Raw genomic sequence first — 25849 nt, forward strand, 5'->3', positions numbered from 1 at the left:
ATGATGCCTCTGACGTACCCTGCTCCAGGCACCCGACGTCCATGCCAGCCTGGATGCGGGCCCCAAGGAAGCATTACCCCCTGGGTTGCCAGTTCAAAGGCTTTTGCTTTCCAGCCAGACACTCGCCAAGGCCTGTGTCTCCAGCTCCAACATCCTGCTTGGCGTGTCCTGTCCCCCTCAACCCCCCCAGCTCCAGCTGCAGTCTCCCTATTGTGCTCCTGGCAATAGGCTTGCTGGGGGTTGGGGGGGGCTCCTCTCCCCTTGGCCTCTCCTTCCTATATTACGTCAGCTTCCAGCCAAATACTCCTGGGGTCTGGTAAGGGAGAGCTTTTTATTAATTTTTTTTCCAGGGGAAATAATTCCACCTCTTGTCACATGGATTTCTGCATTCAGCTCTTTAGGGGGCTTGACTTCCTCCCCACATCCTATCCCAGCCCCCTTGATGCTCAAAGAGGGGGCAGCCTTGTTTCCTTAGACTGGGGCTGCTGCTGGTTCTGGGGCTCAGAGGAAGGTAGGGTAGGGAGTGGGGAGAGCACAGAGCTGAGAGTCAGGTCTCTGCGGCCTGGCTTCCCCTCGCTGCTGTGTGACCTGGGGCTTGGCCCTTCCCTCTCTGGGCCTCAGCTTCCCCTTCCTGCACCTAGGACCACATCTGTCATCTGCAGTGGTGAGGCGGCTCAGAGGTTCCCACTCTGGAATGGAGAACTCCACCTTCGTCTTGATGGTGGGATTTTCCCATCCTGCCCCCACCCTGGCCTGGCCCCTCGGCCTGGGTCGGGGTTTGGCAGGTGTGGCAGCAGGCTGGGACGAGCGGATCCGTGTGTGTGTGTGTGTGTGTGTGTGTGTGTGTGTGTGTGTGTGTGAAGTACAGGACTGGCCGAGCCAAGGGGAGTCAGCTTTGTCTCCTTGCTGGTTGTCACTTACCGCCCCCTGGGGTCTCCTGGTTAGAGGAAGGAGCTCGTCCAGGGTGAACGGGACAGAGAGGGAGAGGCTCCGGCGTCTGCCTATGCCATGCTCCTGCCAGACCTCTCCCGGGGACCTCTTTCTGGGCTTGCTCCTCCTCGTTGGTTTCTTCTTTGGCTTTCCTCAGCGTGCCTCCTTGCCTCTGCTTCCCTCCCTCTGTGCCTATCACCATGCCCTCCTCTGGCTGCAAACCCCAGGATTCGCCATCCCCGCCATCCACCCCTGCAGGCCGGCTCTCTGGGAAGGCAGCAGCCTGGGCCTTGGCCTCGCCACCTCTGCGCAATAAGCATGAGGCCCGGCTCCTCCCCAGGGCCCACATCTGGCCCGAGTGCTCAGTTTTCCTGGCTGTAAATTGCCTCCTGCTGCCCCTTGGCATCTTCTCAGGTTTCAGCTTCACGAGCCTTTTGGTTTTGGGGGGGTTCAGGGCGGGCCGGCGGCGTCGCGCTCCCTCCCTCCCCGCTCTGCGTGAGGCCACAGGGAGAAACCTTTGGCAGGGCTGTCAGTGATCCTCCATCCAAGTCTTGGGTGAGCTGTGGTTTTTAGCAGGTGGCTGAGCAGGAACCAGTTTTAATTAGATTTTCCCCTTTTCTGTTCACACCTCCCCTCCTCCCCTCTTCCTCCCAGAGGCCAGCCTGCCCGTGTGTCTCCTCACTGTGCAGTCAGAGGGGCTTTCTCCCTGGGGCCTGGCTTTGGTAGTGGGCCACTTGGGGACAAACTGCCCTGCCTCACGCCCTCCTTGGCATATCCCTTGACAGAGTTTGCAGCCTCGGGGTCCATAGACACAACCTTCCTCAGGGCTTCCCTCAAGCCCCTGGTCCTGAGATGGATTTTCTCCTGCTTTGCCGGTGGGCAGGCTCCAAAGGCTGCAGCTGACCCACCAGGGGTTCAGACCCTTGCGCCCACATCAGGCCACCCAGAAGCACGGGGACAGTGGATGCCAGTTTGTCCCGTTGGGCATGCCCTCTCTTCCCTCCGTGTGGAATTTGTTCTCTACCGTCTTTGCTCTCGGTTATCCACACACCTGGGAACGCCTTTTGTTTGGGCCCTGAAAGGGTGTCTCAGGACAGCCACCAGGACCAGCTCAGAGGGAAGAATCATCTAGAGGAGTGCTGTGTAAGTGTGATCCATGGACCGTGGTGACCAGAAAGGTTCCAAAATGGAAAGTAAGCGTTTAGCAGTGTTTCTAGCGATAGACATGGCCATGGCATTCTAGGTTAGTTTGGAGTTTCCTGGGGGGGAAGCTCATCAGAATTCAGAATTTGGTGGTTGGAACCAAGGAAACTCTTAGGGATTTTTAGTCGGAGCTGGAGGACTTGTCTTGTCAAACAGGGTGTTGTTAAAATCTCAGGGAGATTCACGTGCGGTGTGAAGCCTGTACTAGTCCTTCACAGCGGATCCACCCATGGGTCCGGGGTGGACCGGAAATAAAACGCCTGACATTTGCCACTGATTGGGTGGGAAGTGCTGTCCTCAGCATCCCAAGCCTGCTCAAGAGTCCCTAAAAGGAAACCTTGAGGGTTTCTTAGAGGAAGCTGGAGATTAGGATTTGGTAGGGGAAGTTGAGGAGAACTGGGGGATTTGATGATGAAGGTCCAAGGGAAGTGCAGGATTTCTTGGGGCATTTGAGTGAGGCACAGAAAGTTCGAGGGTAGTTTGGAGTTTGCAGTGGGCGGATGTGGAGGTATTTTGGGGTTCGGTGTGGGAACGCAGAGGGCTGCTGGGAAGCTCCATGGGTGAGGATGCAAGCAATACTGGGCTCCTGGGACAGGACAAAGGGAAGAACAGGTTCTTGTCTGGCCAGTGGAAGTTTGGGGGTGTGCAGGGGAGGCTGGGAGAAACTTGGGGTTTTATTCAGGACATTAGAAGGAAGTTTGGACGTGGATTGGCTAAGGACCTAGGGAGTTCAGGCTTTATTGGAGAGGGCCAAAGGGAAGCATTGGGGCTTTGTGGAGAAGGCCACGGGAAATGTTGGGGTTCACAGTAGAGGCCAAAGGAGAGGTTGGGACTCTATGCAGGAGGCCAGAGGGGAGCCAGGAGATTCAGCCGATGAGGCCACGGGGCCTTGGGATCCTTGCCAGAGGGGAAGTTTGGGTGTTGTTTTATGCAAGGTGATCTAAGCTCCCAGAGTCTCTAGCAGCCCTCAAAGTCAAACAAAATCTCCCATGGTGTTCACTGCGAACTTGCTGCCCGGTGCCAGAACCTTCTCTCTCCCCCGGCTCCTCCAGCTCTGTCAGTGCGAGAGCAGCCGTGCCCATGCTGTGGCAGCACACGGGGTGTCTTCACTCACAGCCGGAAGCTCTGGCCCTTCTCAGTCTGCCTCCAAATGGCTTTTCCAGCCCGCTCCCCTCGACCCCACCATGGCGGTGACGGATGTCCTGCCTGCCTCTGGAGCATGCTGTGATGGGTCTGGCGTCCGGGACAGCTTTCCCCTTCCTCCTGCCCCTGTCTGTGCTCCTCAGAGCCCCACATGTCTTCCAGAGTCTAGCGAGAGCCCTGCTTCTTCGAGGAAGCCCACTCTGATGCTGTTCCCTGGGGCGGCCTCTCCCCTCTCTGGTGGCTCCCTCCCTGGTGGCTTGCGTTTTCTCTGGTCCTCTCACTTGTCCTTGGCTTGCCTTATCAGCAGTGACGGCCCTCCTGTCGTGACCTGACTTTTCCTTTACTCTTGTCCCCCCAGCTAGACTGTAAAGACCCCGAAAGCAGGGTCTGGGTGGCTCCGTATGGTGTCTTAGTTGCTTGGGAAACACAGGTGCACTGGTCTAAAGGCTTTTCTCTGAGTCAAGGTGCCCATCCTTACTTAGCACTGCCCCCTCCTTCCCCAGCCTGGCCACCCTTGCTGTGTGGACCTTGCCTTTCCCCCTTGCAGGGACAGCCCCACATCTGAACAAGTCGCCTCTCCTGAGTGGGCAGCTACCTATGGGTTAGACATAAGGACCCTACTCCATGCTGCTCAGCAGTGGACTCATGACAGCCTCTTGGGAAACCCATGGCTTCTTTCTTGGGACCAGTAGGTCCCTGTATTTTCCACCATGCCTACACCCACGCTGTCCATCTGGCCCTTGCTCTCTCCCTTTCCCACGTGGCCAGCAGGTGACTAGCAAGATTTGGTGTCAGATATTATGTGAAGTGCTTAACATGGATCGGTGCTCACGGGAATCCTGTGTGATAGGTACATCTCAGGGATGGGGAACCTGCCCAACATCACACACGCTTCAGAGGCTGAGAGCTGGTGGCCACTCTGCCCTACAGCTCGACCAGGATACCCTTCGGGGGAGCCTGCTGCCTGACTCTCTCTCTCTTTCGGGCTGGCCTTTATTTGATCATGGGGCACCCCACCCACCCACCTACACCCCCCTCCCCTCCCGGCAGCTGAGTTGCCCCTTCTTCTCCGACGGGAGGTCCCTTTCTTGGAAACCAGATGGGGTTCAGGTTGATCTCTGTGGTGGGGGCTGAGACTGTCCCCAGGCGGGTCCCGGCTGTAGGAGAAGGGCTGTAGGGTGAAAGGTGATATATAAATGTAAGGCGGTGATTATTTATTTGACAGGGACAGCTGCCTGTGGTAAAGAATGTAATCTAGTAATCCTTTTGTGAAAATCGGATCCTAGGCTCAGCACGCTGCCTGAAACAGCAAAAGGCCATTCTCGCCCCGCCCCCCAGACTCTTACACACTTCCTGGCATTCCTGCATTCCTGCACTCTTGTGCCCTGTGGCACGGATGCGTGAGGCACACACATGCACACCCGCCCTGCTGCTTTTGCTCTTCTGGGTCCTTGTTAACATCTTACGTAACCACAGTACAACTGTCAAAATCAAGAAATTTATACTGGTGTAACGTAATTAACTGAACTACAGACTCTTTCGTCTTTCCCACTAATGTCGTTTTTCTGCTCCGGGATCCCACGCTGCATTTAGTTGTCACGCCTCCTTGGTCTCCTCCAACCTGCGACAGTTCCTCAGCATTTCTTTGACTCTCGTGGCCTTGACCATATGGGAGAGCACTAATATCAGGAATTGGGTTTGCCCGGTGTTCTCTCACGGTTAGGTTGAGGTGACGCATTTTTGGCAAGAACACGGCAGACGGGATGCTGTGTCTTTCTCGGTGCATCGTGTCAAGGGGTGCATGCTGTCAACTCGCCTGATGACCAGTGGTGTTCACGCTCTCACTCAGAGAAGGTGGCGTTGGCCGTGTATCTTCTCTATGAAGTCGCTGGTTTTCTTTTGGTAATTCATAACTGTCTCGTGTATCTCGGAGATACTTTGAGACTCGACAGATAGCCAGTTTTTCCTCAAACTTGACTCGCTGATTTGAGCACCCATCGGTGGTTCTTGCTGGTGGTAGTTATTACGGTGGTGTTTGCCTAATGGCACTTTCTATTTTCCTCATTTCCTCTGTTTATTTTTTTATTTTTAATTTTGTAAGAATTAATTTATGGATTTGAGAGAGCGAGTGAGCGAGGGAGCGTGCTTGCGTGTGAGGGGAGGGGCTGAGGGAGAGGGAAAGGGAGAGAATCCCAAGCTGATTCTGTGCTGAGCATGGAGCCCGATGTGGGACTGGATCTCATGACCCTGAGATCATGACCCGAGTCCAAACCAAGAGTCGGACACTCAACTGACTGAGCCACCCAGGTGCCCCTCGTTATGTTTATGAATTGGAATTCTTCTGTAGGAAGAGCTGGGCCTTCTCCCGCATTTATTTAACCATTGAGTTATTTCTTTTATTGTTACAAACTCATGAATATTTATCATATTTATTTGATAAAATATGTAGTATATAACAAACGCAGGTTCCATGCTGTGTGAGAGAAATGCTGGGTATGTATTCTGTTCTACGGGCTGTAGTTAGAATTCAGTACTGTAGTTCTTTTGTGGCTCAGATCAGTCCCCCTCTGACTGTCGGAAGCTCTTTCAGTTTGGCTCCTGTGCCCTTTGACATGGCCTCATCTTTTCTTTTTTTTTTTTTTTTTGAGCACTTCCTTCCTTTCTGGCACCCTGGTACTCCAGGCTCACGTTCTGTTCTTCCTGCTCCAGCCCTGGGATCAGCCACTTCCCTCAAGAGCCCTGCTTCACCCTGAAGTCTCCCGTGCTCCTCACCCCTCCCGTGTGAGCAGGGCCCCTACCGTGCCTAGAAGGTGCCTAACTCGGGTTTGCTGTGAGTTTTCTCCATGTTTATACCTGGGGGCAGGTGTAAAGGAACCTCCATCTCAACACATCTTGCCGAGGATGTGTTGAGCTTGAGGCTGAAGATTCCCACCTACTTATAGGGAAACTGCGTCCCAGGAAGAGAGAAGCATGCCCATCACCTAGCATCCCAACAGCACATACACGGTGAGGTCAGGGAGGGTAGGGACCAGGTGTCCCCTTAGCTTCCCATCGGTCCTCTTTGCCAAAATCATCCTGTCCTGCTCTTTCCTCATTTTTCTGTCCAGATGGCTGGGGGAAGGCATGGCTGGCATCAGCCAAGATGATGTATGACCACATGGGGCTCAGAGCAGAGAGGGCTCGGACGATTAGGGGTATCAGGCTGGGAAATCGGAAATTACAGGCCTGGCACCATGGCCAGCAAAACCTCCCCCTGGTGCAGTGTTCTGAAGTCACCCGCGGTGGGTTTCATCAACACGGGCACAGGGGAAGGAAGGCCTCTTGGCAGGCTGGAGAGACAGATGGGCTGCAGGCACTGCCTGGCCCTGCAAGCGAGCTACAGGGCATTGGGGCTCCACACCAGGCCTCTGCTATCCAGTTCCTGCTGGCACGGTCACGAGAAACTTCTCCACTTTGGGGGTGTGCCGCTGGACAAGTCAGTTCCCCTCTTATATCTCAGTCTCCTCACCTGGACGATGAGACGATGGGACCACATGATCTTTGCAGTCTCTTTCAGCCCTAGACTTAGGACCTGTGGTCACCAGGAGAGTGGGCTTGGGGCCGTGGCTGCCGCAGAGGGGCGGACAGAGCCCAGCAGGCCGGCTGCCCCCAGTGGTTCAGAGCCCTCGGGAGCTGAGCTAGTGCTGAGGTCAGGAGGACTTCTTGTGGGCTCTGAAGGGCAGAAAGAGGACTTGTCTTTCTCCACAGTTCCTTGCCATTCTGTCTGTTATTCCATCCACCCTTCTGTCTTCCCGACGGGCATGTATTGAGCACCTGCTTTGTGCCAGGCACCGTGGTCGGGCTAGGAACACAGCGGTGAGCAAGACGAGGGCATTGCTTTCATGGAGGCTGAGGTCTAATTGAGGAAGACAGGTATTATTTACACTTGGGATACTTTCAAACGCTCAGCCTCCTCCCATGTGCTCTGCCCCCTCCCATGATTTTACTTTTCTGTTCCCTCCACTGCCTTCTTCCTTCCCTTCCTTAGTCTGCTCCACCTGCTTTGTCTTCGGCCTTTCTTCACCTCATCGCTGCCAAGACCTTCCTGAGATTCTGGGCTCTCTCAGGCCAGAGACTCCAAAAGCCCTAGGTCCCAACCATCGTGCGTACATGTGTGGAGAATTCTGTGGGAGGGAGAGTGGAAGTGGCTGCTCCCCCTTCATCGGTTGTCCGTGGCCATGGCCCTGGAGGGGGTGATAGATTGTAAGCTCTGCAGGCTAACATTTCTGGGTTTGCGTTGAGACCGTGACCCTTAACTTCCTAGCTCGCACAGCTCACATTCCTTCTCTGAGTCTTATCTCATCTGGAGAGTGGGTCTAACTACACTTACCTTGCAGCATTTTGGGGGGGCGGGGATCAAATGGGAAAATTTAAGTGGAAGTACCTTCATGTGGTCCCTTGAGTATAACAGGTGCTTGATTAAAACCAGCTCTCTCACCTTCCTTCCCCCTTGGTCTGGGCTAGCAGCCAGATATTTTTGAGTCGGGTGGACGTGGAGGAGCTGAGGCTTCCTGTAGGTCAGACCCCAGCTGAAGCTGGGCGGCAGGAGGGTGGCAGCCCTCCGCTCTCTGAGACAAGGTGTAGACCGTGAGCTAGGGAAGGCCAGGGAGTCTGCCAGGGGCTGGAGAGAATGACGAGCGTCCCATGCATCCCAAAAATGAAGCGTGCTGTGACAGCTGCCTGTGCATCCTGCCAGGTGTTGGGGCCAGGGAGCCCTCCCTGGGTGGGGGGGGGGGCGGCTACCCTGAGTTGGTGGGCCTGCGGGGCCCCCATCCTGGTGGTATGTCCACCGAAGTGGTGGGAAGTGGCCCCTCCTCCTCCAGGATTGCCCTCCCCCTCCTTCTCTGTCCCCTTCCAGAGTCCATCTGAGCCCCCTTGGGGCCTGTTCTGCCCCTGACTGGAGAGCATCTTCGAGACGAGTACTGTGGTGAGGGAGATGTTCTATTCTGCACCATCCACTACAGAGGCACTAGTTATACGTGGCTAGCGAGTGTTGGAAATGTAGCCAGTGTGCCTGAGGAACTGCATTTTTAATTGTATTTAGTTTTAATTAATTAAAATTCAAATTTAAGTGGCCACATGTTGCTCGTGGTTGCCATATTGGACAGTACGGTTCTGCACCAACAGTTTCCACTTGCAACGTTGCTGCACATTGGTGGGTCCCCTCTGGTGTGAGATGTGTTAGGAGTGAGTAATTTGCTCTCGGTAAGAAATGACTGAACTGTATGAATGGTTTTCTATGTATGGGGGCATGGCTTGGTGGAGGAAGGGCTGGCCCTTGGGAGTCCGGCCTGGGCACATTTGGAGATTGAGTTACTGGATCTGGATGGGGAATTGGAGGGGAGAAGCCTCAGGGCCTGACTGATCTGGGAGAAACTGCGGGAATCGCTGCTTGAATTGTCTTTAGAGGAAAGGGATGAAGGGGCTACAACCCAGGGTTGTTGGCCAGAAGGCTGAGTCAGTTTTATGGGCGCTGGAGGAGCCCTGAGAGACCATCTAGGCTAGCCTGCTCATTTTACAGATGAAGAAACTGAGGTCCCCATCATACACTGGGGACCTGTCATGGACCAGGATGTGGTTCCTCTCCTTAGAAGAACTACTCTATAAAGTAGATATTACCATCCTCATGTTGCAGACAAGGCAACCGGAAATCAAAGTCATGAAGCTTTTTAGTAGAACCAGGATTGATACCGAGTCCGTTAGGAGTCACACGCTCCATTTGTGACGGAATCCACATCCGCTGACAGGCCAGCATCCATGTTGTAGGACACTGAATTGCCTTCCACCGTGTTGGGATGGGGGTCAGGACTCGGGGCTCCTTCCTGCGGTACCTGTGGCCTATGGAATAGCTGGTAGGGGAGGGGAGCGGTGCTCAGGTCCCACATGGGAGGAGGAGTGCAGAATGTTTGCAGGGAGTATGGCCCATGGCAGTGTGGGGCTGTCTGCTCCGAGGCCTAGAATATGCGGCCATGCCATGGAGTGGCCTGCTATTTGTGGAATCCAGAGACACCTGCCCGCCTGGAGGACCAGGAGAGGCAGGGGGAGCAAGGCCAGAGGGGGGCCAAAGGCTCACATTCCACTCCTGAAGGAGAAGTGTGCAGAGGGGACCTGTCCTCTCCTTCCTCGCCAGCTCTGGCGGGGGAGGGGCCCTCCCTCTGTCCAGCTGTTGTTCCCCCCCTTCACCCCCTGCCACTGCAGCTGTCCCGGCTCCATCAATCTCATCCAAGGCTGCCTGGAAGGAGGAGGATAAGGGAAGAGGGGGCCTCTCAGGTGCGTCCCGCCGAGGTGCCTTTGGCTCCTGCCTCTAAGGGGTGTCTCCAGTTAGAGAGACTGCCCCACTGCTGGGTAAGCTGTGGGCCGCTCGGCTCTCAGCCTGCCGGCATTGTCCCTCCAGAAGGCCGCTCCTTTATTGAGAAGAATAGGAGTAGCTAAGTTCCTCCTTCAGCTCCACAGGGGACACAGCACCTTCCTAACTTTCTCCTCTGCTCGGCACGTCTTCGCTGTGCTGTAGTTTTCATGAATGAATAAATGAACAGCCCTTCCCCTATGTCCGTGGCACGCCGGAGATGAAGGGCCTGGGGCTCTGTTCCTCCTGAAGGTCTGATACTGAAGGGGCTCCGTGTTTGGGGGGCAGCCTTGGGGTGTGCGACAGTCAAACAACAGTATGTTTTGTCCTCCGAGTCTGGACAGGAGGCATAGAGATGTCAGTCCTACAGCCAAGTGTGTGCCTGGCCTTGTTCTCTCTCAATCTCTCTCTCTCTCTCTTTTTAAAATTTAGCTGGGTCCTTGAAAGCTGTAATACCCTGCCTTTTTCTGGAGCTCAAAGGAGAGGTGAAAAGAGGAATTAATATTCTTTCTTGGGCAGACCTCAGTTTTCCAACCTATGGAATGGGGAGAAGCTTTGCTACCCTGTTTCAGTCCAATAGGTAAAAGCACCACGGCATAAAAAGTTGGTGTGAGCTCTTTGGAAAAAAGGCTCTAGGAGAGTCACTCTTTTTTTGTTGTTTTTTTTTTCATTTCTTAGCTTCATCCGGTCCCAGCGCAGGACTGAATGGGTGTTAGCCAAGTAATATACATCAGTGCTTCCAGACCTGGCATTGAGTTAGAGACATCTGGGGAGCTTTTTAATAATTCATACTCCTGGGCCCCCAGCCCAGATCTTCTGAGTCTGCAGCTCTGGGAGTGGGGCAGGAATCTGTATTTTGACAAGCTCTCCAGATGCTTTCAATGCAGAGTTAGGTTTGGGAAGGTCCAGCTTTTCTACCTTTGAGGAGCAATCTGGTAAACAGATACTTGTAAATGCTTTCTTCTGAAGCGTGCCTGGCTTCGAGGAGCATTTGCTCATGCATTCATTCATCGACTCACTCATTCAAGCAGCTGATGTTGGATGAGTGTCTGTGACACACCAGATGCAGCTCTGGGCAGAGGGGTGCAGGCAGAATTAGGAGGGGCGTTCTTCCCCAAGGGAGAACACGGTCTGTGGGGGAGACAGACGAGAACACAAGAACGCTAACAGTTATAATAAGGCGTGAAAGGTGGGGTGTTGCAGATACTCACTGGGGGCTACAACTTTTAGCTGGATTCAGAGAACCATATTGAAGGCCTCTTTGTTTCATTTTCTCTGCCAGAATTATAGGCTAACTTACCCTTTCTATGCCTAAGTGAACAGGAAGGGGCCTTATCAATACCTTAATCATCCCCTTATTCTTACACAGGGGCAGCTGATGCCCAGAGAGACTGAGGGGCTTGCCTAAGGCCACCCAGTGAGCCAGGTGGTGGTGGTGGTGGTGGTGGTGGTGGTGGTGGTGGTTGAGAGAGGGGTCGGGGGTGGGGAGGGCTTGCTTTTGGGAAAACTGGATCATGAAACCCCCATTGGAGGGTGGTGTATCTGGAGTGCGGTGTGGCCTCAGTCTTGGTTCCAGCCACGTGGCTGAGGTGAATCTCCTGGATTCCTAGACTTCATGTCTGCAGTATTAGAATGATATACCCACTTCGCTGCAAGTTCTTAGAATTAGCGGTATCGTGCACTTGGTCCAGGCGAGGTGCTTACTAAATGCTAGCTTTTCTTCTCCACGATTTTATTTGTTCTCTTAAGTGAAGATAGCATATTTCTTTGGCCTCAACTTGCTGAGTCCTCCTTCTAGCTGGGGGTTGTCCTCAGCTAGCTCCCACTGCAGGGCTGATTCAGGGGGCTAAGTTCCAGGCCCTACAGGACGCAGACGCTACCCCTTCCTCACCCTGCCCCCGCCTCGGGGAGCCCAGCCCCCAAGTGAACTCAGTACTCCCTGCACAGCCCCATGCAAATTGCTGGAGCACTCTGAATGCCTTACTGCTCAGTAAGGCTCCTTCATCCAAGCCTTTGTCCTTCCGCTCGACATTCAACTCTGTCAACATTTTTTCCCAATGAAGTTCTTCCTCCCCCTGCAGTCCCCAGTCTCCAGCCGGCTTCTCTAGCCAGGGACACAATTGGATTGCAGTTGCTAGCACTTCCTGGAGATCAGGTCCCTGAAGAGCTATAAAAGTCCAGGAGTGTCTCTGGCCACCTTTCCATGTGGTTTGTAGAGCCTTAGAGCCTGGCGTGGCCCCGCACACTCTCACATCCCGCTGAGCCTGTGAGCATGTGTGCATTCAGCTTTAAGGGAAGCTCTCTATTGCATTACCTATGTTACTCATCTCTGGCTGCCAGTTTGCATTTCTTTAAATGGATTTGCTGATTACAGGCTCCGGAGGGCTCCCCCCGCCCCCCCCCCCCCCACTGGACGTAATTGGGCACGGAGCCGTGGTGGGGTGGATTTGGGTAATGGCTGGGCCGCATGCCTCCCATTCTTTTCTCACAGGAAAAAGTGCCTGGAAATAACCCTGGGGTGGGGATTGCTTACAGGAGGAGGGGCCGGCTGCCTGCTGTGGAGTCTGTTCCGTCCCTGTTGGCCCTCTGCTGCCCTTCCCTACCACCTCCCCTCCAGCAGATGCCACCAGCTGGGCAGGCACCGGGCTTGCAGATGCCCCTCGAGGGGCTTAATGACCTGACCAGCTGGGCTGTCCTCTTCCCACCCTCCCTCGCTCATCAGGACTGTGACCCTGGTCCTGGGGACTCCCTCTGTGAACCCCAGACACTGAAAAGGATAGGGCAGCAATGAATGCCTCCCTGCCTCTTCCCTACTCCCCACCTCCACCTATTGATTTATTTTTTTAAAAGAAGCCAGTTTTTGGAATTGAAAAGTAAAAGCCCAACAATTGAGTATAAGTGAATTTCCCTGAAAATGGGATGCCCTGCTGGATTTGGGGTGTGATTCTCGAGATTTTTTCCTCCTCCAGCTCTCTCTTGGTCCCAGGGGGATTTCATAGCAGGAAATCTCTCCCTGGGGAGTCTGATCAGCTTGGAGAGTGTATGTGAGCCCGAGTCTTCTGTCTTCTGAGGCACCGGCTCTCTGTCACCACTTACAATAAGGTACCTGGCCACTGGGAGTCACGTCTTCCGGGGTCACGTCTTCTGGTTGTCCGCATGGCCCCGACGCTCAGTCCCTCCCTTGCCTTCCTTGCGGGCTCGCAGGGGGTTTGGCTTGATGCCATGGGGGACCCCTCCTTTTAGGAGGTGCTTTGGCGGTCCCCCTCTCCTGATGATCTGCCTCTTCCCCAGACCGGTTCCTAAGTCCCCAGCGATGGGCACGATGAAACGTGTATTGGAAAGGAGTGAGGGATGGGACTGCTGCTGTGGCTGCTTGTGGTCTGGAGGCCTCGGAGTCTGCTCCTATCCTCAAGTGTCCAGGAGAGGGGGGCTCTGAAACCACAGCTGGGGGACAGAGCCGTAGAGGGCCACACATGCGTGAAGGGGGGCCCTGGGAGGTAGCCCCTCAGTGAGGAGTGCTGAGCTTCCTTTTGTGGGGTGCGTGTGGCAGAGGAGGTGCGGGTGGAGCCCCCCAACTCTGCAGACTGATTGATGGTGAAGCCTCTGACCCCTGTGGGACTCCCAGAAGGCCCTGAGACATTTTCCACCTACCCCTCCTCATCATCTGGTTTTAGATTGTGCTAGCTTGTTCTAGGGTCAGGAGTGGATTGGGTGCTCAAAAACAAATACAGATCATATAACTAATGCTTTACAATAAGAGTACAAATCAAAGGAATAAGAAAAAAACAATGCCTCCCAAATCTGCCACCGTGACAGATCAACTTTCCATTTTCTAGGGTGCCTTCAGTCTGTATTTACTTGCAGGCATAATTTTCATATGATTATAGTCATAGTGGAGATAGAATTTTGCATTCTGTTTGCTTTAATATTCTACCATGAGCTACATAATCATCACAATTAGACTTTTAAGTGCCTACATAGTAATCACTGAGTATTTATCAATTTTCCCATTGTTGAACATTTAGTTTGTTCATACTTTTTTGACTTACCTAATAACACTGCAGGAAACCTCATTGATCTACAGCAATATGTTATATTAAGAGTATATATTTGTGCGTCTATGAATGTGTCTCCTTTTCCTCTCTCTCTCCACCCTTCTCTTTCTTTCTCCCCCTTTTGTATTATTGTCTAGGATGAGTCAAGAAGCCAGGCATTCTTTCCTAGAGTGATGGGAGATCTCATTCTGGGCTGTTAAATGCCTGCCAGAAGTCAGGTGCCTGAGAGCAACCACGGGATTTAGCTCAGATCTTGGTCTAAGTCTGGCCTTATACGCTAGCCTCAGAAGTGAGTTAGGTAGCAGAGTTTTAAAGGCTGGTAACTCTGCATTTCTGTTGTGGCTCTGGCTCTGAAGACTGTAGGCCTGGGTACACAGATTTTGACTAGGCACGTTAAACTCCTTGGGTAACTCTCTCAGTGCGCGCCACCCCCGCATCTCACCTCATTGAAAGCGCGAGAAATAGCTCCACCTCTCACCCTCAGGGATCTTATAGTCCAAAATGACCACAGGCTCACCCATTTAGCCATATGCAACCAAACTGTATGCAAAGCTGCCAACTCTGAGGAGGGACATGGGCCAGGGTCTGCGACAGACTGAAGACCTGCCATCCAGTACCTGCTGATGGTTGCCGCACCAGAATATGAGCCTGGTATTGCCAGATCTTCCAGTTTTCAAAAGAAGCTTGAACTCCTGAGTTTGGGGTAAAATCTCCTGATTTTTAACTATTGGCAACTAATTAAAAAAATGGAAGACATGTACAGATCAAACAAAACGTATCTGTGGCTTAGGGTGCTCGGCTGTTAGCCCTGCTTTCTGTGTTAGGGGTCAGTTGTTATGCTGGGCCCTTCGGGGGAGGGTGCAAGGAGCATAAAGCTGTACAATTAATAACAATGGTGGGGAGAGGAGCAACTTGCACACAGAACACCACCATGGAGCAGGACACGATTGGAGACCCCAGTGAGACAGAAGTCGGGCTGTTCTGGAAGCGCCTGGGCAGGGGCGGTAGGTTCCATTGTCAGGGGTTAGGAAATAGTCACTTACTCTCTGTGCTCTCTTCTGGTCAGCCATGAGACCGGGGGCTCTGTGTCTGTCCGTCTGTCTTGAGCAAGAGACCACAGCTTCATTTTCTCATCCCTCCAGCCAGGCCGTTGTGAGGAGCTAGGTCTCAAGTGAGAGAGGGCTTGAAGCACAGAGTCGGAACTGGGAAAATTGGATTAGGTGGGCGCTGAGTAAATTGCCTTTCCTCCATCTTCCCATCTGTGCAAATGAGGAAAATCATCCCCCTTGGGCAGTTAGCAAGTATTTATTGTAGGCACCCTGGAGGCAGAGTTGCCAGGGGCCCTCTCCCCTCTCCCTTCGAGAGCTGTAGAGAGGATGAAGGAGGATCCGTTTGAGGTGCTTTGAATTCCTCAGCAAGGAGAAGGGACTGGAAGACGCCAGCATCACTCCACGGTTTCCCTAGATGACAGCCTAGACGTATGAGCCTAGTGATACTTAAGAAGTACGACTTGCTAGGGAAATAAACACCCTGTGTTATTTATTATTTATTAAAAAAACAAAGCTTTCCTCAGCTGGGAGGTTTCACATCACTGACAATGTCAGGTCCAATTTTCCTCTATTAATAATAGGTCGGTATTCTTCTCAGCTTGTGTCGGGAGCATCAGGATGTTTGTCTGGGTGTAGCTTTGGCATGTGATGACTACCCGAGGGGAAGGGATCATGGTTTTGAAGAATTGAAAGATTGTGTGGTGCCTGGGCCCAGATCTTGTGAAGACGAGCTACCCTCTTGGTGCTGGGTGCCGTGCTGGATCCTTTATCTGCGTCCTCTCATGTAATCTCCTCCAGAATTGGGGGGAGTGAGGGGCAGCTGTGGGGGGAACCCCAGTGGTCAGGAGTGAGGGAGCTAATGGAGATATGCACTGTCTCCCAGTAGGTGGATTCTTGGAGCTTAGAACCCAGGCGAGACCTGGGTTTTGCTTCTAGGGGTCGAGTGGAATCCAGGGACCAAAAGCATCATGGAGGAAGTGATGGTGGGCCAGCAGGGTGGAAGGCTGGGCTAGCTGGAGGGCTTTCTGTAGGGGAAGGGCCTGGGGCTAGCGCTCAGTTGAGGTGAGTCTTAGCTGGCTTGAGGGCCACCACATTTGGACCTTGAGTAACTACAGTATCAATAGAGACAATACTCTTGCAGTATTGAGAGTGAATTCTCCCCACCGAGCCTCATGGCGAACAGGTGAGGGAGGGAAGAGCAGGCTTTATTATTTCCACTTGAGTCACATTCAATGTGATATAATTTAAAAATCTGGGTTTTGAAGCTTGACGAATCTGGGTTTAAGCATGACTTTCTGACCTTGACTAACCTGTTTAACTTGTGGACCCCAGTTTCTCCATCTGTAAAACGGGGAGACTAATACTTACATCATAGGGTGTTTTGTAAGGGCTAAAAGCCTAAAATAGCCCCGGCACCTAGTAGACACTGAATGATTTGTCGTGGCTATTGCTGTCAGGGAACACCTAGGGAGGGGACGTGTCTGACTCAAGGTCACAAAGCTGGAAAGGGGAACACATGCAGGACTCGAACCAAGGACTCTCAGCCTCTCGTGCTGTCTTCCCCATTCTCTGTGTGTACCTGGGCCCTTCCTCCCCCTCCCTGATCAGGGGGTGCTTGGCAGCCGTTGGCGGGCAGGCGTCGCCGCTGTCCCTGCTGCAACTGTAAGGTACGGGCTGTGTCCCCGCATTCCATGGGATTATAGGGTGCCAGCAGAGCAGCCCACCCTGAGGAAAACAAGAGCAGAAATGTACCAGGGCTTTTGTTCACTAAGCAACTCCATTGTGTCTCTCTCCCCTTCCCCACCCCTCCCTTTAGCTCCTAAAAAAAAAGAAAAGAAAAGAAAAGAAAACCCACCATAGAAAAGATGAAGGGCTGTCAGCACTGGATCACAACATGGGCTCCGGGAGTTGGCGGCTTTTCAGTGCCTGCAGAGAGTTCCCTCCTCTTCTTGCTTGCCTCAACTTCTCGCTTTCCCAAGTCTAATTAAGATAAATCTGAGAGAGCTTCCCCTAGAAGCAGGGAGCTCTCCGCTTCCTTGAATCCCATTGGCTTCTTCCCATCAGTTATGCTCCTTACCATCCTCTACTGTCCTGTGAATGCTTCATTCTAGAGCTATTGAAGTGGCCGCTCAGGCCATGTCCCCGCCGCGGTGGCGCCACCTTTCCCCTCCAAGCGCTCCCCAGGTGATGCCCACTTCTGTCCCAGAACGTTCAGTGGCTCCCTGTTACGCATGCTTCGAAGCGTGGTGTGCAAAGCTCTCTAGGATCTGACCTCAGCCTACCTTTGCTTTGTAATCCCCCACTGTTCCCTGTACAAAGCATATGCTTCCATTGCCCTGGCCAACTTGCTATTTCCTGAACAGGTCTGGAAATTACCTGCCTTTGGTCACGCAGTTCCTTTTGCTTGGAAAGCCCTCACCCGGTGGAATTGGGCCCATTCTTCAAGGATTAGCCGAAGTGCCAAGTGTTCTGTAAAGCACATCTTGCTCAGGACCAAGCTCCTATTTCACATGGCACACAACAGATACGGAATTCATGTAGAATTTGCTCACGGACTCTGCTGGCACAGTGTGGGTCTCTCCCAGGGCCTCCCCAGAGCTCTGCTGTCTGCCTCCTTTCCCACAAGCCGTGGAGCATATTTATTTCTTAATTGCACATGATCTAAGTTCTTAGGCATTTTTCTTAAGTTTAAAGTTCTCTTACTTTTCCCATCATTGTCTGTTTGGTTTATGAGCCCTAGAGGTTCAGGTGGAAGGAGGGTGTAGTAGAAAGAGCACTAGACTTAGAGTAGCAGCTGTGAGTTCTACTCCCAGCTCTGCCTCTGACCAGCTGTGATTTGGGGGCAAGTGGCTCCCCATCTCTGGGCCTCAGTTCCACATGTGGAAGACAAAGCGGGGGGCAGCTGATCTCTAGGATTTGCGGATGGGGTTTTAAAAATGGTTATGTGTTACATGTTGAAACCCTAACCCCTCGACCCTGAAAATGGGACTGTATTTGGAAATAGGATCTTGAAAGAGGTCATTAAGGTGAAACGAGGTCATTGGGATGGGCCCTAATCCAACAGGACCGGTGTGTTTTAAGAAGAGGAGGTGAGGACATAGACATGCACAGAGGAAGGACCGTGCAAAGACATGGGAAGAAGACAGCCATTTACAAGCCCAGGAGAGAGTCCTCAGGAGAGAGCAAACCAGCAGACACCTTGATTTTGGACTTCTAGCCTCCAGAATCAGGAGAAAATCAATTTCTGTTGTTTAAGCCACCCAGACTGTGGTACTTTGTCGTGGCAGCCCGAGCAAACAAACACACCCCTTTCATGTTCACAGGGTTGTATAACCATTGTCACATCTACTTTTTGAATACTTTATGACCCCCATATTAAACCCCGTACCCATTAGCAGTCACTCCTCATTTCTCCCCAGGCCAGCCGTGGGCACCCGCTAACCCATGTCCTGCCTCCACGGACTTGTCTGTTCTGGAGATTTCTTACAAGTGGAGTCATACAGTGTAGGGTCTTGTGTGACTGACTTCTCATATTTAGCACAATGCTTTCAAGGTTTATCCATGTTGTAGACTATACAAGTATTTCGTTCCTTTTTATGACTGAATAACTTGTTGTATGGGTATGCCACCTTTTGTTTATCCGTTCATCATTTGATGGGCATTTGGGTGGTTCCAGGTTTTTGGCTGATGTGACTGATGCTGCAGTGAACATCTGTGCACAAGTTTCTGTGTGGACCTGCTATCATTTTTCTTGGTTACATACCCGGGAGAGGAAGTGCTGGGTCATATGGTCACTCTATATTTAAGGTTTTGAGGAACCACCAAACTGTTTTCCAAAGTGACGGCCTCCCTACCAGCAATGTGTACAGGATCATAATTTCTCCACACCCTTGCCAACACTTATTGTTGTCTGTCTTGTTGTAGTAATCCCAGTGGGTGTGAGATGGTGTCTCATTGTGGTTTTGGTTTGCATTTCTCTGATAATGAGTAATGTTGAGCATCTGTTCATGTACTTAGTTGCCATTTGTGTGTCTTCCTTGGAGAAATACCTGTTGATGTACTTTGCCTGTTTTGAAATTGAGTTGTCTTTTAATTATTGAGTTGTAAGGGTTCTTTATATATTCTGGATAGAAGCCCCTTATCAGATATATGAGCTGCAAATATTTTTTCATATTCTGTGGGTTGTCTTTTCATTTTTCTTGGTGGTGTCATTTGCAGCATAAAAGTTTGATTTTGATCAACAACAAAAGTTGATTTTGATCGAGTCCAAATTATTTAATTTTTCTCACATTACTTTTGCTTTTGGTGTCCCAAGAAACCTTTGCCTAAGCCAACGTCACAAAGATTTACTCCTATGCTTTCTTCTAAGAATTTTATAGTTTTAGTTCTTACATTAAGTCCCTGATCCCTTTTGAGTTAATTTTTGTGTATGGTGTGAGGCAGGGGCCCAGCTTCATTTCTTTGCATGTGGATATGGGGCTCTCCGGCACCAGCTGCTGAAATGGGTAGGACCTTAAAGGTCACTTGGCTCAGCCTGCCATCTGAGGGGAAGGTGTGGGGGACGACTAGCCTGGAGCCTGGCTTGGGAGAATGCTCTTGACTGCTCTCCCCTTTCCTCCTGCAGCAGCACCAACATGCAGCTAGCTCCCCACGCTCTGCTTGGCAGTCCTTTGTGTTGAGATTTTAGAATTCTGTTTGTTTACCTTGCTCCTCACAACTTCCAGAAAGGTGTTGTGTGTATTTGCATGCTAAATAATTGGTTCTGATGATGGCGACAGTCAGAACAAGAGGATGTGGGCTCCCAATCATAGCAAGGGTGTCCCTGACTCGTGAGCCCACTGGAACTAAGAGCAGAGAAGTTATCCACTAGAGAGGTGTCTGGGGGTCCCAGCGTCCAGTTGGTGGGGCCCTTGCAGGCCTTGATCTGGCTGGGGAGGAGATGACCATGACAACTGAGACCGGAGGTGATGGATGTTTGGGGGAGAAAGGAAAGAGGGCATTTTCAGTTTTTTGGATCCTTTAATCCGACTCTGTTTTTCAGGCCAGAGGAGCACCATTTTCTTTCCCCTCAGCACTTTTTCAGCAGAGCTAATAGGTCTCCTGGGTAGATTTAAGGGAAGTTGGTAAGGCAAGTTATGGTTAGATCAGGCTCTGGGCTGTCTGTCCCCCTTCTCTCCCAGTCCTCAAAGCACCATATTCCTCACCATGGAAGCTGAAGCAGGGACTGAGGACCGGGCAGCCTGCTGGGTAGAGTACCCATGGGAAGGCAGTGGGGGACGCAGAGGACACAGGCCTTCTCTTGACAGGATGGGAATGGGGGCTCTTGCTAGTCGTTGGCAAATCTCTGTAGTCGGGCCCAACTCTCTTCTCCCGGCTCATTCACATCCTCTTCCAGCGTCCCTGGCTCCCATCAGCACAGACCTCCATGCTTGTTTGTTCCGTTTGCTCTACATGGAACAACTGCTTGGCACTAGAAAGAGTTGCTGAGTAAATGGACGGACGGACAGAAGAATGCTTTTCTACCGTGTGCTCGATGTGTTCCTTTTCCCTCGTTCCCCACCGGCCCTCTGGCTGACTTCCAAAGCCTACCAACTGTTCCAGGTCTAGCTTACGTATCGTTTCCACGAGACTTAGCTGCTGCTGCTTGCCCCCATCATTGAATGTGATGATCTCTTCTCTTTTTTGTCTCCTCTAATAGGCTCCTACCTCTGCTTTGCCACTTTCACTTTACCATCCTCTGCGCTGTGGTAAAATCTTTGTCTTAACCCCAGAATTGAAACACAGGCCATGAGGTAGAGCCCGGGCTTTCTCGTTTTGTATTTTATTGTGTTCCTTCTCCCTGGCACTCCACCACACCTAGCATGGCGTCTTACAGACATTCGTCACTCAGCAGGCTCGGCTTGATTACAGTGCCTAGGTCACAGCTCGTTGGTGCTGGGTCTCCGCCCCCCAGGAGCGTGTTGTGCCTACAGCTTGATGTTACCCAGAGGATTTTCCTGGGTTTCACATCCTGGAGTAGGAAGGATCTGCGAGGGACATATGTCCGTGTGCGGCCTTCCCTAGCCATTGTGTATAATTTGCATATCTCTGTGTAGGGAGCGTCAGTGGGCCTGCATTACTGAGGTATTACCCATGACTCCCGGCAGGAAGAATTGGAGCTGATAGCACATCAGTGGTAATCCCTTGTTCTGCCCTGGAGGATACCGAAAATCTCTGGTGTGAGTTGCGGCCTGTGGATATTAGAGACTCACCTGCTATGGTTGATGAAGTGGCTGGATTATTCCCTCCAGTTGATCAGGCAGCTCTTTCCCATCCTCACCTCTTGGCCGTGCCCCTCTCCCCACAATAGTTCCCGACTGGAAGAATGTTGAGCTACGGAGGGCCTCTGGGGAAGACCGACTGGCAAGGAGGCTCAGGCTTGGTGGCTGCCAAGTCCCTAATGAGAGACAAGGGGACAGAGGAAATGATGGTGAGCCTCTGTCCTTATACGGATGGGGCTTTCTGTTCCCTAACCCACCTTCCTATAGATTTTCACTTGCGAAGCTCACAGTAATCCCGAGAGCTGTGCAGACCTCTGTTTTCAGACACAGGGTCTGCGGGGCAGAAAGGAAGGTGACTTGTTCCTGATGTTAGTAGCAGAGACAGGAGGAAGGTTTACTGTCTGTGGATGTGGCCCTGCTGAGGAGGCCACACCCCATGCCTCGCGCGCAATGGGCATCTGAGGCATGTGTATCCAAGAAATGAATAGCGGGCACTCAGTAAAAATTGTTGATTTGAGACAGAAGTAGAGTTTTCTAGATTTTACTCCCAACTCAGTCTGGTCTCCTTCACTCTTTGACTCAGTTTCTTGTCCTCCCCATAGGGGACAGTCACTCTCCCTGGCCCTTGCACATATCCCAGCCTGCAGAATGACACTCAGAGTTTCTGGAAAAGGAGATGCAGAGTGTCCGTACTGGGAGTCAGTGTGGCGTAGTGGCAGGCTGGCGAATACTTAATGCGAAACCCTCTTCCTTGGCTCAAGGTGGGTGTTGCTAATTGATCACAGCGGTCTTTCTTCTGCATCCGACTGAATCCTTTTCAGCATGGCATGCCACGTCGCCACCAGCAAAGGGCCAAAGTGGCATTTGGATGTCAGATAGCCCTTACCTTGGGTCTAGTAAAAAGAGCATTAGGCTGAGGGTCAGAAGACCTAGCTTTGAACCCCGTCCTCTTCGTCCTGCTTTGGGAAACTGACATCATCCCTGGACATTTTGGAACCTTGAACTTGATGGTCCCTTATAGCTATAGGTCCCTTATAGCTCTGAAATTCTAGGATTCTGTGGTTCCCTGGTTGGGAGGGAGAGGATCCTCATCGTGTAGCCTGGCCACAGAGGGGTAGGATTAACCTTCAGGGTCAGCAAGCTTGCAGAGCTCAGGAAATGCCTCTCTGTGATCCGTATTTGGTCCAGAGACAGGTGGTGGAGCCTGGAGGAGGGGAAGTGTGCTCACAGCCCCGGGGCTGGGGGAAGGGAGGCCTAGCTCAGCTGCCCTTTTTTTCTGATGAAATGAAGGTCTTCAGGCTGAGTCCTCAGTGCATTTAGATCTTTAGCCAAGAAGCTGGACCCTGTAGTTAAGTCTGCCAAGTCAAGTACTTGCCTGCTAATCCCATGGCCCACTCTCTGTTGGTGGGGGGAAAGGAGAGCTGTCAGCGGGGAGTTAGCTGGGAATCGGGTTCACTCACTCGCTTTTTAGTAAACTTTGATGAGATGCCTATTTTTTGGGCAGACACTGCTCTTTGGACTCGCATCAAGGCCTCCCTTGAGCCATTATTCCCCATACTTTCTTATTTGGTGGGGGAGTCCAGAAATACTTAGAGTGTTAATGAACCAGTTCCTTTGCCATCCTGTCAAAGCAGGGTGAGGGTTATGGGGCATTTCTTCCCATTGTATAGAAGGATCTACTGAGCCCAAAGAGAGTTGCCGGCTGGGCTGTGATTGTGCAGGCAGTTGGGGAGGTAGGTGCCTCTGGTTCTTGTAAGCCCTCAAGGCTGCAAGTGAGCCTTAGTCTATCTGTTTGTGTATTTGTGAGGCGCCCGTGAGATTAGCCACTGAGCAGAGGTTTTATTTATGCCGGCGCCTAGAATTCCCGTCCTGCTGCCATCATTGGTTTTGCCAGGCTCCCAGGGGTGTCTTCAGTCTCCCAAGTAATCTGTGTGTCAGCCGTGTTCGAGGGCAGCCGCGTGCGGAGGACAGCCCTCAAGGAGTGGGATCAGCACAGGACTCAGACCGGGCTCAGCTTTTCCCAGGTGTGGGGTGGAAGCTCCATGGAACAGGGCTGGGAAAGGAGGTGGCCGGGGCTCGGGGGTTAGAGACGTCTGGGTCTGTGTTACCATCAGAATGCACTAATTTAGTTACTTGTAATATAGCAGATGCGGTAATGTGGCATTCATGACTCTTGATTAAAGTGGTTGAAAGAAGGATTTAACACGGGCAAGACACAGGACTTTAATAATATTCAAGCAGTATTAAGTAGTGTCAGCCTAATGTATAATTTTTTTCATTAACTTCCACTTAGTGGACATTTATATTTTAATTTGTAACACGCTTAGTGCTTGAAAGCTGTCACACTGCCTTCTTTAAACAAATGTTCCATATATTTTTATTTTTCACTAATTTGGGCAAGATTTCTTATTACTGATTAATGAGGTTTTACTAAGAATAGGATCAAAGCATCAGACTATCTAGAGCTGGAAGGTTCCTTAGAGATTATCTCATATTCTTCATTTTGGAGATGAAAAATGACACACACATTCACAGATGATCAGTGGTTCCTTTAACAGCTTTGTCCCTTCATGTGAAAGGGCTGCAGGGTGAACAAAAGGAACAGAAATGAAACTTCTCACCTTTGGTTGAGGGACGACGTATGTAGAAATGTAGTGTCCGTTGAACTCTTACGAAGTGCACACATCGATGGCGCCAGTACACAGATTAAGAAACAGAATGTTATCAGCACCCAGAAATCACCCTCCTGCCCCCTTCCTGTCACTACCTCCAGTCAAGGGTAGCCACCATCCTGATATCGAATAGCATAGCTTCATTTTTGAGCTGCACATCAGTAGAATCATAGTGTGTGCTCTTCTGTGTCAGGCTTCTTTTCCTCAACTTTTTTCCCCCCTGTCTTGAGATTCATCCATGTTGCTGGACGTGGCTGTAGTTCATTCATTTGCGTTGCTGCGTAGTATTCTGCCGTGGGACTGACTGTGCCATCATTGATGTAGTTGTTCTGCTGATGGACATTTTGGCAGCTTCCAGACTTTGGTTATTTTTCATCGTACTTCTGTGAGTATGCTGGTCTACCTTTACCATCGAAACTCGGGTTCTAGGTTGACGGTAAAGGGTGGACGTGGGACATGGGCATGGTGCACTTGCACACATAGTGCCAGTTTTCCAAAGTGGTTGTGTCCCAATCTGGAGTCCCACCAGCCATGGATGAGAGTTCCGGATGGCCCAATTTATCCAAGGACTTGGGATTTTCTCTTGTTTTTGTTTTAGCCATTCTGGTAGACATGTGGTAGTATCTGAGCATGGCTTTTATTTGATTTTGCTGGTGACCAGTGAGGTTTAGCAATGGGAATGGGACTTGGAGCCACACTGGAACTTTCAGCTCTTCCATCAAGAAGTTACTGAAGGCCAGTCAATGTGGACACAGACTTAAGACATATTTCAGGGGTGGTAAGTCAGTGTCAGTCCAGGTCTGGTCAGCTTAGACTAGGAAGTGCTGCCAGCCCCTTGGGGTTGGGGTTATATTGTGTGCTTCTGCACCTGCCTTCCCCTTTGGTGGCTGGGATAGTGCCAGGTGCGTAGGTGCTCAGTGAAGACTAGCGCTGAGATAGGCCTGAGGTGCAGCTGGAGGGCACAACGGAGACAGGCTAGGGTGGCTATGGGGGTGTAGAGCCCACGATGGGCTGGATTTGGGGCATGCACAAGCCCCTCCAGTGTGGCTCCAAGTCCAGGTAGCTGCTGCGTAAGTGCCATGAGCATGGCTGCCGTGGGTGTCCTCTGCGAGCTTGCGATGGATGGAGGGACTGGGAGCTGCTGGGGCACAGATGAAGCTGCTGACCTGCAGTGCAAAGACCAAGGCTGACTGCATTTCCTCCAGGGGCCTCGACCGGCCTCACCCAGGTCGGGGGTGGGGGGTACCTTCTACTGGGCCTGCAGAGTCCCGGTCTGGGGCAGTGTGCTCGCTTGGACTCACCACCCCCTTAGAACCATACCACTGGCTCCTTTGGGAGCTCTGGGCCTGATTCTGCTGGGTCAGGTTACGGGCATATACTTTTGGAGAGAGTGAAGTCAGTAGGGATTGTAGGCGTCTGTGGATGAAGGCACAGCCTGGGGTGATTCGTCCTGTATGGTCCTAGGGAGCCCCAGGGTGCAGGGGGAAGAGCAGCCCCAAGAGGCTGCCATCATGTCACACATAATGCATCCAAAAAACACTGTGGAGGCCCGGGCTTGGGAGAACCCACAGCACCATTTTAGCTCAGTCCCCTGCAAGGCAGGGGGACCATCAACCATCCTTGACAAAGAACCATTCACTCTTTATCATTAAGAAATCTCCTCTCTCTATGCTGCACCAACTCCTTCCAGATGCTTCAAACCCGTTTAGTTGATAAGGTCTTCATAAAATCTTCCCCTCTGGCCTTTTTCTTTATGCCTCCTTCAGTTTAAAGCCAAGAGCCAGTATGTGTGCATTTCCAGTGTGCATATGCCAGATACTTCAGGGGCTGGAAGAACAAGCCCTGGGCTCGGCCTAAAGTTCCCCAGCATCCAGCATGTGGAGCAGAAAATAGGTACCCCAGTAACGAATCTGGGGCAGGGTATAAGAGCGTATGAGGGCCAGGAGGAGAGGAGCCAAAGCAGGTGGCAGTACGCTTACCATCTCTTTCCCTACCCCCCACCTGTCCCCCTGCCTCTCTCTTGCCCCTTTCTGTCTGGGGGCCGTCATTACTTACTCATGAAGGGCTACATCCAATCTCTACCAGTGGGGGTCTCAAGAGGGGTTTCAGGGATTGGGGAAGAATGGGGTCCAGGTGCGGAGGATGTGGTCAA

At 51.8% G+C, this 25849-nt stretch overlaps 1 protein-coding gene and 1 long non-coding RNA gene across 11 annotated transcripts in view; one reads left to right on the forward strand and one right to left on the reverse strand.

Annotated features, from left to right (window-relative positions):
* Positions 1–25849, forward strand: part of TSPAN9 (tetraspanin 9) — a 196691-nt gene that overhangs the window by 56796 nt on the left and 114046 nt on the right. The window lies entirely within an intron of this gene.
* The window catches only part of LOC144382337 (uncharacterized), a 1106857-nt gene continuing 1093056 nt past the window's right edge, over positions 12049–25849 (reverse strand). Inside the window, exon 3 of the long non-coding RNA XR_013449061.1 lies at positions 12049–12070. This is a non-coding gene — a long non-coding RNA (uncharacterized LOC144382337). The remainder of the gene's footprint in view (positions 12071–25849) is intronic.

The sequence above is a fragment of the Halichoerus grypus genome, chromosome 6 (assembly GCF_964656455.1).
Source record: "Halichoerus grypus chromosome 6, mHalGry1.hap1.1, whole genome shotgun sequence".
Taxonomy (NCBI): Eukaryota; Metazoa; Chordata; class Mammalia; order Carnivora; family Phocidae; genus Halichoerus; species Halichoerus grypus.